Source organism: Propithecus coquereli, unplaced genomic scaffold, assembly GCF_000956105.1.
Source record: "Propithecus coquereli isolate 6110/MARCELLA unplaced genomic scaffold, Pcoq_1.0 Scaffold93, whole genome shotgun sequence".
Lineage (NCBI taxonomy): Eukaryota > Metazoa > Chordata > Mammalia > Primates > Indriidae > Propithecus > Propithecus coquereli.
The window spans coordinates 4732756-4744445 of record NW_012155618.1 but is presented as its reverse complement, the minus strand read 5'-3'; positions in this window follow the sequence as shown (position 1 = coordinate 4744445).

The window sequence follows — 11690 nt, the reverse complement described above, 5'->3', positions numbered from 1 at the left end:
TGTCTATCTGACTTCATAGCCTGTGCACTGACTTGATCATTCACATACAAGGTTGGCCAGCAAGCCAGACAAATATCCCAACAATATTTAAGATAATATCAATGAGCAGGCTGGTAGCATGCAAAACTTAGCACACCAAATGTCCTATCAGAGTAGTGATTTATACTGTTTTTATAATATGAATAAGTTACTGGCTCATCAAATTTCTCAGTTCCTACTCTTTTATTTGTTTTCCATCAAGGACTAAAGCCATTTATGCTGCTGTTCTTTTGCTTCATTCATTAAATAATAATAATAATAATAATGATAAGGAGGTTGAAGTGGCACATTGGAAGTAGATTATTATTTTATGCCATTGCCTTTCTTAATGGCAAACAGTCTTTAAGAATGGTCTCTTCTCTCCCAGGTTTAGCATGCCAGTAGATGTTAAAGCTCCTCTGGATTCAGGACTTTAGGCAGGCAGTATAACAAGCAGGGTCAACCAGATGTCTGTTTGGTGATGGTCTACCAGATGGTTGATTGGATGGTGGTTAGTCATATGGACAGATGGGTGAGATTAACTGGAGGAAGACTCAGATTGACAGAGATATTCGACCTTTGTGGGTATGTGGGATGTGTTTAATAGCCAGTTTGGGAGGAAAGAAAACCAGGAAGAGGCCTATAAACATACACATTCTCATATTCTCTCTCTCCTCTCTCCCTCTCACTCATCCAAGAATCCTATCCCTAGATACCTCAGGGTCCAGCAACATTCTGAGCTTTAAGATCATTCTCATTCTTAGGAGATTCCTTTGGGAAGTCCTGAAATTACCCTTAGCTTCCAGGAAGGAGACTTCCAAGAAAATGAGACTGAGACTTGACACTGCACAGTTTGATCTGCAAACTCTGGGTTCCTAAATAATTTTGACATTGCTCTCTAGCCTCCAGTTTGGTAAATGAGAAGAGAGAAGAGAGAGGCATTCCCTGGATGGTGTGTTAGAAACTCACACAATTAGATTCACAACTCCTTTTTCTGAAGAACTAAAGGAAATGGAGGAAGAGAAAGGAACCTTATCTGCATCGGGACACCAAACCAAATTAATGATCACAGTTGAATAATAACGAACATTTTTAATGACTGAACAGCATTTGTCTATTTCCTACTGCAGACTTTTTGGTTTTTTGTTTTCTTGTTTTTGTACTATAAATGGCCACTTCCAGTTGGCATTTTAGCTCTTGTCCTTTTTGGAATAGACCATGCACCAACAATCAAGACTCATTTCAAAGTGATTCCCCATTTTAACCTAATTTGTATTTATAATAGCAGCTTCATGTGCTATCCCTCCCAGAATAACTGCCTTTAAACATAGAATGCCTGTAAATGGTGGTAATTAAATTCAAAAGAATTTTACTACTGTTGGAATTCCAGATATCATGGCAAATTGTGAAGGAAAATGTTTAGGTCAGAGGATCCTCCCACGACCCTCTCTCCCTCCCATACCTCCCAAACACAATAACTTTCCATGAAGGGAGGCCAGATGTGGAACAAAGTGGCTGAAAATATGTCTTCATTCATTAATAAAAGGATATCTCTTTTGGAATCTGTTTTCCTCCTTCAATCAATATGCCTCTAATCACTCTGGGAATTAGGCATTTAGAATAAAGTAAGAACAAATCTATTTATCTCTTATTCTAGTCCAGCTATATCAGAGAATCAATAGAAATTGATGTAAATTTTTAACCATGAAAGAAATTTTTCTAAGGGTTTCTAATTATGGATTGAACTTTTAAAACAGTTATAGGACTATTAAGACTTTCTAAGTAAACACAAGAAGGAATAGAAAATCTGAATAAAAATTCAACACCTATTAATAAGACATTTAGCAAAGCAGGATTAGAAAGGCATTTTCTTTGTCCAACATAAGGTAGATTCATCATATTGTATTAGTTTCCTAGGGCTGCTATGACAAAGTCCCACAATCTGAATGACTTGAAACAATGGAAATCTATTCTCTCACAGATCTGAAGATTACAAGTCCAAAATCAAGGTGTCAGCAAGATAATCATCTCCTGAGAGCCTTTTGGAGGCTCTGAAGGAGAATTTGTTCCATGCCTCTCTCCCAGCTTCTAATGACTGATGACAGTGACTATCCATTTCTTGGCTTGTAGACATCATTCCAATCTCTGCCTCAGTTGTCACATGGCATTCTCCCTGTGTATTTCTGTATCCCTGTGTCCAAATTTCCTTCTTATTATGAGGATAAGTCATTAAATTAGACCAACCTTAATCTAGTATGGCCTCATCTTAACTTGATTATGTCTTTGTAGACTTTATGTTCAAATAATGTCACATTCATAGCTACTGGAGGTTAAGACTTCAACATATCTTTTGGGGAACACAGTTTAACCCAAAACAATACCTAAAGGTAAAATATTAAAGTCATTCCTTCCTAGATCAGAAATGGGGCAAAGATGTCCACTATTACTACTCATATTCAATAATTACATTGTACAGTATGATAAGACAAGAAAAAAGAAAGTTATGAAGATTGAAAAGAAAGAAATAACAGTGGTAGGTTTTGGGTACAATATGATTATGTACATATAAAATACAAAATAATCTATAAATTATTAGTAAGTGAATTTAGTGAAGTCATTCACAAACCAGGTCAATGTACAAAATCAGTTGTATTTCTAAATGCTTGCAACAAAAATTGGAACATAAAAATTTTATAATGGTGCCATTTAGTCTAAGAAAAATTTTAACAAAAGACATACATTACCTCTCCATAGAAAAATATAAAACATGCTGAAAGAAATTTAAAATGACTCAGTAAATAAAAACATATACCATATTCTTAGATAGTAACACTACATATTTTAAAAATAGCAATTATCTCCAAATTGATCCAAAGAGTTAATGAAATTCCAAAGTTCCAGCAAGTTTTTTGATGTTGCTGAAATTGATAAGCTGTTTTGAAAATTTATATGGGAATTAAATGATCAAGAATACTTAAGGATATCCAATAACAATGTTGGATGACATATTACCATATTTCAAGACTTATACTGCATAGAAACATAGTAATTAAGACCATGTCATATCTGTGCAAAAATAGACAAAGAGACCAACAGAATAGAACAGAGAGACTAGAAATAGACTCATTCATACAAATTTACTTGCTTGTGACAAGAAAGCCACTGAGGGGCACAGTGGGAAAACAATGGTCTTTTCAATAAATTGGTTTGAGTCAATTGCCTACTTACACACAAAAAATTTAAGTCTTGACCTCTCCTCACACTATACACAGAAATAAATTCCATACCTAAATGAGGAAGCCAAAACAATAAAGCTTCTAAAAAGGTAGCATAAGAGAAGGCATCCATGAAATTGGAATTAGCAAATATTTCTTAAAGAGACAAAAAAGTACTTAACTTTACGTACTTAACTAAAAGTACTTAACTTTAAGATAAAAAATCAATAATTTGAACTTTACTAAAATTAAGATTCTCTATTCAGCAAAAGACATCATTAAAAAGGAATGAAAAAGCAAGTGGCAGTGAGAAATATTATTTCCGATACAATCTGACAAAATATATTTTAAAAGGTCAAACTCATACATAAGGAAAAAGATAAGCAATTCAATAGAAAACCGGGCAAAAGACTTAAATATACTTTATAAAAGAGGGCATCCAAATGTCTAATAAACAAATGAAAGGTGCTCAATATCATCAGATAAATACAAATTAAAGACATATTTGAAACTCGGACTTAGGGGCGGGGGGGCAAGGGCAACATATGTAACCTAAACATCTGTATCCCCATAATATGCTGAAATAAAAAAAAAAAGCCACAATGAGATAATACAATGCCTCCATCAGAATGACTAAAATTAAAGACTGATAATACAACAGAAATGCATACATATAGCGCACATACATGTGTGTAGCAAAAGGCATATGCAAGAGTTTTTACAATAGCAATATAACAATATTCAAAAACTGGAAACAAGCTGGGCACAACGCAGGAGCCTGAGGCTGGAGGATCACTTAAGCCCAGGAGTTGGAGATTACAGAGAGCTATGATGGCACCACTGCACTTCAGTCTAGGTGACAGAGCAAGACTCTGTCTCTCTGGAAAAAAAAAAAAATTAACTTTGTAGAAGGTGTAATAACTTATGGTGTTAATGTTCTGGTTATTAAGTTAATGTAATGTCGTGTTCTCTTGCAAAATTGATGGAGCTGTACACTTACAAGTTTTGCATTTTACTCTCTATATGTATAATACTTCAATTAAAATTTTATTTAAAGATAAAACTGGGAAATATGCTTGGGTTGGATTAAAATCCAAGGGTGTTAGGACAGAGAGGAAGGTATTTAATTTTAGATTGCATTGATTTTACCAGTGTGGGTGCACTTACCACATAGTCTGAATTTAATTTGCTAGGTTGAGCAGGTGGAACAGGTTTAAATTGTTTGTTCACTTGAATGCTGCAATTCAGAATCGACAGAGCCTACATTAAATGAGGTTAGGATTCTATAAGTTTGTTTTGTTATTGCCATGTGGAATTAGCTGGGGAATTTTGGAAAAGTACTTACGCCTGGATCGTATGTTTAGAGAGTCTTGGATAGAAGTGCAGCCTGGACAACAGGATTTTTAAGAACTCCTTACCTGATTCTAATGAGCTGCCAAGGTTGAGGTGTAGAGAATGGAATTCAATAACTTACAAACACAAGAGAGTGTAGGATAAGTGAGACTCATCCCTTAACTAGAACTCACCCCCCAACACACACACGTAAGTCCTAGAAGATGCTCACTTCACAAGAGCATGCATAGAGAAGTACATTGATGAAGGGAACGTCAGCATTTTTAAAAAGAACATTAATAGCTGTTGCCTGTTGATAAGGATGTGGGAAGGAAATGCCGTCATTGAAACAGGCTCCACAAACTTCAGTGAAGATGGGAAAAATCCTGAGTAGGAAGAGGCCAAGGAGCAGCCACTTATCCAATCAAGAGAAGATGGAAATAGTTATCGTATAGGTCCCAGGGCTGGAGTTGATAACCAGATCGTTCAAGCTACAAGCTTAATTAGGGTACTAATAGGCTTGCATAATCAAAAAAAAATCCTCTAGAGCTGGCTAACAGAGGTCTAACTTGAGACTTGGTAAAAATGAAATATAGTTTCTGACTGAATTCTCAGACTTGGGTTATTTCAGACACGCAGAGTTCCTTACCTGAATGGAAGCCTAGTATACTTGAGCGAATAACACAAGTTTGTATCATAATTTTTTCTGTCCTTCCCTAAAGCACCTCTGAACTCTGACTTTGAGCTGATTACTCAGTTCCTGGGAACCCAGAATATCACTCTGGTTCAATAGTTATGTGAGTAAGATAATAAATGTTTAAGTTTTGTCCAAGGTCCACACCATAGTGTGAGTCTGTTTGTCTAATTCCTGAGAATTTACTCAGGAAGAGATTTACTCAGTAATTGGCCATATTAGCTTCCTGATCCATTCCAAAATTATAAACCAAAAGTAATACTACATCCCTGGGGGGAAAAAGCAATTACTGCTACTGTCTGAAAGATTGGCCTGAAAGATTTAAGGATAATGATTCCTGTCACTTCCCTGTTTAACCTGGACCTAGTGAATCAGAAACTCTGAAGACATTGTCTAGCAGCCTGTGCTTGAATGAGCTCTCTAGGTAATTCTAATGTACGTTTAAAGTTTGAGAATCACAGATACAGAGTGTTTATTGCTGTATCTTAAAAAGGAGAGAACACCTGGAAGTACATTGCTTTAACCTGGAAGGGACAAGGATACACTCTCCACCTAGCCTGAGAGCTACATTAGTGCTTCAGACCTATACCTCTATTTAGTCTATGGACACCTTCTACATCTCAGCATGACCACAGGACATCATCTGGTTCCTACATTACTGACATCATGCTTGTAGGAAATATAACAAGATATTATATAACGGTGCTCTAGGTAACGTTGTGAGATACATGTGTATCAGAAGACAGGAGATATTTTCCATGAAAATACAGACTTGAGCCACCACAGTGAAGTTTCTAGTGGTCTGGGACACTGTGGGACATCCTTACCAAATTGAAAGCAACTTGTTACACCTTTTATCACTTCCCCCATCAATTACTAAATTTAAAGGCATGCTGTTAGCGAGTTTCTGAGTTTTGACGGTAACAACATGGTTGTGTGTGCTATCCCAACCCATTTATCAAGGGAATCCAAAGCATAAAAACTTTGATTCAGGCTCAGAGGAACAGGTGGGTCTCCAACTGACCCAGGTGGATATTTGGTCCTCAGGACCCAGCAGATACTCTGTGGAAGATCAATGTGGTAAACGGAGTCTGTGGCAAGCCCAAATAGAAAAATCAAAGCAGAGTTCCCTGATGGGTTAGAGTATACCTTCTAAGACAGATAACTATATATTCCTTTTGAGAAGTAGCTACTGGAGTGCTACTGAGCTCTGGCAGAGACTATATGTCTAACTATGAAACATGTGGTCATACAATCTGAGCTGTCTATAATGTATAGGGTTTTATGTGATTCATCGTCATAAGCTTGTTTATGTCCAACAATACTTCATCAACGAGTGGAAGTGTTATATAAAGAAAGGGGCTCAGGATAATCCTGAAGGCTCAAGTAAATTACATAAACGAGTGGATCACATGCCCAGTCTGCCTGCTCCTGACACACTGTCATCTCTTCCTAACCCAACCCAAAGGTCTTCCAAAGAATTTCTTATGATTACTTAAGAAAGAAGAAAAGACTTTAAGGCTGGTTTGCAAATGTTTTGAATGATATCCTATAGTGATATAGATCTGTTCTGAACATTGTCTAAGGGCAATCCTTTCAGGAGGTAGAATTTCATCCATGAAAAGAAAGATGACCTGAAGTATGCATCTATAGTGATTCATAGAACGTGACTAATGGCTTGACTAGATTTTCAGAGATATTAAAGGCAAAAGATTGGGCTCTTTTGTGACAAGGAGGTTTGGCAATGTGTTATGTGAATAACACAGAATTGTCAGACTCTCAGAATTGTCCCATAATGGATCAACATTGCACAATAAAAGGTCCCAACTGTGCTGGAGATTATCATTAATCAGCTGGATGAAATAACTGACTTGAAGATGCCAGTCAGCCCCTTTCCCAGTTTTCCTGGTGCTTGTTCAGCGTGAAGAACACCCATGGTAGCAGGGAGAGAGAGTAAGCATGAGCTCAGCCACAAGGACTTTATCTCACCAACACTGACACGGCCTTCACCACAGCTGAATCCTCATTGTGCCAGCTGGAGTGGCCACTGCTTATACTTTGATAGGCTTCCATAGCCTGGGGATCTGCCAGCCAGCTGGAAGTTGGTTGATTTCATTGGGCTCATTATGAGGTAGAAAAATGACTTTCCCTCACTGGAATAAACATCGATTCTTAATTTTTATTTTGTTGTGCTTGTCAATCTGATCATCTTATTCATCATTGTGAGATTCCACACAATGTGACTTCTATCGAGAGATCTCACTTTACAAAGAGGAAGAAAGTCAGTGGACTGATGTCCATGGATTCACTGGTTTTACCATTTACCCCATACCCCCCAAATTAGCTGGCCTTAACAAATGGTGGAATGGTCTAGTGAAGATGTAGAGTGTCAGTGGGAGACCACACTCAACTCAGTGAGGTTGATATGCTATTCTATATGGTATTTATTTTCCCATAGTCAGAAAACACGGTTCCAGGGACAAAGAAGAGGAAATGGAGTGAAGCTGCACTTCTCAGTGTTATATCTGATAAACCACTTAAAATGCTATGCTTTTTACTATGCCTATGACTCTGGGCTCTAAAGTTCTTAGTACCCAAGGAAGGGAACCCAATTTGGTAAACTAATATTCCTTCAAGCTATTCTGAGTTTTTCATGTCATTAGGCCAAAAGGTAAAAGAAAGGGATGAGTAATCCTATAGCTAAATGAGCTGGGAAGAGTATGTATTTACCCTCAGAAATTCTCTAAAAAAATAATTAAATTTTAAACTGGTTAAAAGACTTAAAAAGATGCTTTACAAAAGGAGACATTTTTAAATGACTGATAAGCAGATGAAAAGATATTCTATATCTTTAGTCATGCAATATAAATTAAAACCACAAAGGGATACTACTACATACCCACTAAAATGGTTAAAGTTAAAAAAATAATTACCAATACAAAATGTTGATGAGGATTTGGAGCAACTGGAACTCTCACACATTGTTGGTAGGAGTGTCACATGATACAACAACCTTGGAAAATAGTCTGGAGATTTCTTATATACTTACATATGACCTAGTAATTCTACTTCTAAATAATTACCCAAGATAAGTACAAACATGTCTATGCAAAGAATTATACATCACCATCCAGGAAGGTTTATTCATAATAGTCAAAAGCCCAAATGTCCATTAATAGGTGAATAGATAAAATATGATATATTTACATAATGGAATGCTATTCAGCAATAGGTATGAACTACTGAAACATACAAAAACATGAATGAATCTCAAAAACATGCTGAGCCAAAGAAGTTAAGCACAAAAGAACGCACACTATATGATATCATTTCTGTGAAGTTCCAGAACAGTCAAAATCGATTATATAGATATCAGGTCAGTGTTTACCTGAGAGAGGGTATGGGAGTTGATTATAAATAAAGAAATCTTGAGGAACTTCCTGGGACAGTGAATATGGTCTATCTGGTCCATACCTTATGAAATATTAAGGCAAAGGTTGTGACAAACCTAGAGGAGTTATAAGTATGACCAGAGGTCTTGGACTTGAAACCAAATATAATCACTAGGTTAATCCTATTGGGAGAAGTTGTAAGTGATTTTTTCAATGCAATGAGAGATTGTTGCATTATGGTAGATGAGGGCATTTTTTAAAGTGCAAGAATGGGAAGAAAAATATAGGTTGTTGTTAGAAAGCCAAATAAATGAAATATAGTAGATAGCTGAAAAAAAATCTTTTGACAACCCAGCACTCAAACCCTTTTATTAAGTTTGGGGAATTTCCTACTTTATAAATATGGAACTCTTAAAGTTATATGCTATTTTCCAAGCCTGCCTTGCAGCTAGGACATGGACATAATGACTTAGGCTCCTCCAATGTGTTGCACCTGCTCAGGCTTGGAATCCAGAGATGAGCATGAGAAGAAGTGACTACCAGCAGAATTCTCTCTGGGGAGGTGGCAGTAGTGAGTTCAAGGACAATAAGTCCCCTTGCCAGTTGTGGCAAAGGTACTAGTTATGGATTCTGTGTCCAGGGGTAATGGGTTTGGCATCTTCAACATCAGGTCCCTTACTGCTACAGCAGTGTTGTCATCATTGGACCATTTTTGTAATTTTTGTCTATTGTTCCTGTGTAGCCCTGAATCTGATTTTCTTAGAATCACGGAGACTCCATAACACATCAAACATTCATTAAGCAAATTTTTTTCTTAAATGAGACACATTTGATTTTCATTGATTGCACTTAAAACTTGAACTAATAAAGAGGAGTCTGGGGAAGTGTCTTGGAGATGGTAATGCCTGAGCTGTGTCTAAAAAGGATAAAATTTACAAAGAAAATAGGAGATAACAGACAGGAAAGGATGCTAGAGAAGAGCAATGGCAAGTATTTGGGTGAGTTTGGAACGTGAATTTCAAAGCACAGAGTCACTAAAGTTTAAGCTGGAAGAGTCGGCAGGAGACAGACAATGTAGGATTTTACATGTTATATTGAGGAGCTTGAACTTTATCCCATAGTTGATGAAATGCCATTAAATAGTTTTCAGCGGGGAATGACATGGTCTCATTTGCATTTTAAATAGTTCACAATGGCAGCTGTGTGGAGAATGGATTTGACTGGTATATAATTGGAAACAGCTAGAGCTATTAGCAAGTTCTTTTGGTAGTTCACGTGAGAAATGATAAGAGTCTAAACAGAGTAATTTCGCTGAGATAGAACTGAGGAGACAAAGTTAAGAGATCTGTTTGCAGATGACATAATCTTGTATGTAGAAAATCATAGGGAATCTATTAAAAGAAAACTGTTAGAAGTAATAAGCAAGTCCAGTAAAGTTACAGGATTTAAGACCAATTTATAATTATTATTTTCTTTAGTTCTTTGAACATATTTATAATGGCTACTTTGAAGTCTTTGTTAAATCTAACATTTGCCTCTCACAGGCAGTTTCTGTTGCTTACTTTTGTCCTCTAGTGTTGAGGTCATACTTTCTTGTTTCTTTGTGTATCTTTTAATATTTTTTTGGAAACTGGACATTTTAGATAATATATTTATTGTAGCAATTCTGGGTTCTTGTTTCTCTCTTCCAGGTCTTGATATGCTTATTTGCTTATTTTTTTAGTGACAGGCTAGATTATTTAGTGGGATCTATTACCCTTCTTCAGTGTTAAGCCACTGAATTTGCTCCTTGGGGTACAAGGCCTTGGGTACCTACAGTCATGTTGGGATGACAATGGGTTTTGGCAGGGCTCTCCTTGACTGTCTCTTTCCCAGACTACACCCAGTTATTAAACTCTACAAATTGTTGACTGTTGCTCTATTGTTTTCAACAATGCCCTGGGGTATAAATTATTCTGCAGTATGATTCAGCCTGACTCAAGCTCTTTTGAAGGCATAGTTTCTCAGGTTGGTGTTTGAGTTATGTTCTGCCCCCAAAAAGGTTTCTCACAGGTATCTCTTTTTCTGATTCTCTCCTATAAACTTGCCTGCCTGCAGTTTAGCTTATATCTGATATTATTCTACCAATTTCTTCCCCAATATTCTCCCAATTTTGTTCACCACAACCTCCACTGTTTTTGAGAGTGCCCATAGGCTTAAACTTCTTCATACTCTGTGCCACAGCCTGAGGAGCTCTGCAGACCCATTTGCTAGCAAAACTGGTGGAAATTATTTTTTTTAAACAACCATTTAAAGTCTCTGGAAAAAGGCCTTGTGACATATAACAAAGGAAGAAATATCTTTTCAAGACAATTCGCTAAAATTTAATAGAAACAGTGAAAGTCTGTGGTATTTGAACCAGGACTTCTTCCTCTCCCACACTCACACCTCAAATATTAGCAAACTGAGTTCAACAGCACATTTAAAGGAGCATACACCATGATCAAGCAGGATTTATACTTGGGATATAAGAGTGGTTCAACATAGCAAATCAACAAATGTGATATACCACATTAATAGAATAAAGGACAAAGCCATATGATCATCTAATTGATGCAGGAAAAACATTTAACAAAATTCAACATCCTTTTATGATTAAAAACTCTCAATGAATTTTGTATAGAAAGAATGTAACTTAACACAATAAAGGCCATGTGCCACAAGCCCACAGGTAATATCATACTCAATGGGAAAAAAGACGAAAGCTTTTCCTCTAAGATCAGGAACAAGACAAGGATGTCCACTCTCACCATTTAGTTATGGAAATCCTAGCCAGGAAAATTAGACAAGAAGAAGAAATAAAAAGTATCCAAATTGGAAAGGTAGAATTTTAATTGTCTCTGCTTTCAGATGACATAATCTTATATATAGAAAACCCCGAAAGACTCCAACAAAAATTAAAAAACAATTAGAACTAAAAAACAAATTCAGTAAAGTTGCAGAATATAAAATTAATATACAAAAATCAGTAGCGTTTCTATACACTAACAATAAACTATC